The sequence below is a fragment of the Anoplophora glabripennis genome, unplaced genomic scaffold, assembly GCF_000390285.2.
Source record: "Anoplophora glabripennis isolate ALB-LARVAE unplaced genomic scaffold, Agla_2.0 scaffold1692, whole genome shotgun sequence".
Lineage (NCBI taxonomy): Eukaryota > Metazoa > Arthropoda > Insecta > Coleoptera > Cerambycidae > Anoplophora > Anoplophora glabripennis.
The window spans coordinates 2894-3795 of NW_019417768.1; the positions used below are offsets into that span (position 1 = coordinate 2894).

General features: G+C 28.2%; 1 long non-coding RNA gene across 1 annotated transcript; it reads left to right on the forward strand.

Annotated features, from left to right (window-relative positions):
• Positions 1-10: 10 nt before the first annotated feature.
• Positions 11-607, forward strand: LOC111692475. The gene is made up of 2 exons (XR_002763241.1): positions 11-264; positions 414-607. It is a non-coding gene; the product is annotated as an uncharacterized LOC111692475 (long non-coding RNA).
• The last annotated feature ends 295 nt before the right edge of the window (positions 608-902 follow it).

A 902-nucleotide genomic window follows, 5' to 3' on the forward strand; every position in this document is an offset into this window, starting at 1 on the left:
TTCATGTTTATATTTACTATTCCCCGTGTTGTGATTGGTTCATTTAAGTTTCGCGCCACTTTTACGCTCAAATTTTGACATTTTCCAGAAAATTCGAGTTCGCCATTGTTGTGTTTCGTAGTGTAATCTAATGTTTTTGCGTTTTTAATGATTTCGTGCTTGTTAGTAAGATTTTTTCCAGTGAAAAAAGTGTTGAACAATGCCGAAGAAGTGCTATATTTGCAATATGTACCAAATGAAACAAAATCAACGATCGTTCCATAAGTAACAATAATCATAGACGTAGCAATAAAACAAGCTGTTGGGGTTAAATTTAAATATTTCGCTTTGACAAAATTTAAGTGCCAAAAAGCATTAGTAAATCAGATAAACCAAGGCGTAAAACATTTAATAGATTTTTTTATATGTTACAGATTTCCGAAAAATCTTCTAATTAGAAGACAGTGGTTTAGAAGCTTAGGAATTCCATATACAGAAACAATATCTGTATATACCTATATATGCTCTGACCACTTTTGTAATAAAATGCAGGATAATATTCTTAGGATAAAGCATAAGTTAACAAAAAATATTTTATTTCATAATCAATAAATTTCTATTTGAGTAATATGGTTGTCTTTTTTCATTCATAACATTCATTCGATAGAGACAACCTAAAAAATAAACCAATTGACAGCTTTATTAGGGACAAACTTTAACTCCAGTAATATAGCCGTAACACGCAATGTAAAAATCTACATGTAATTCTATATAAAATATATATTTAAACCTGTTCTAATTTTTAGTTTTTTATATAAATTCACACATATGTGTTTGTGATAGGAAGGGTTAATGGACCGACTCTATAAAAATGAATTATAATTTTAAAATATGGTCAATCTTTTAGTTTCCTATATACAAAT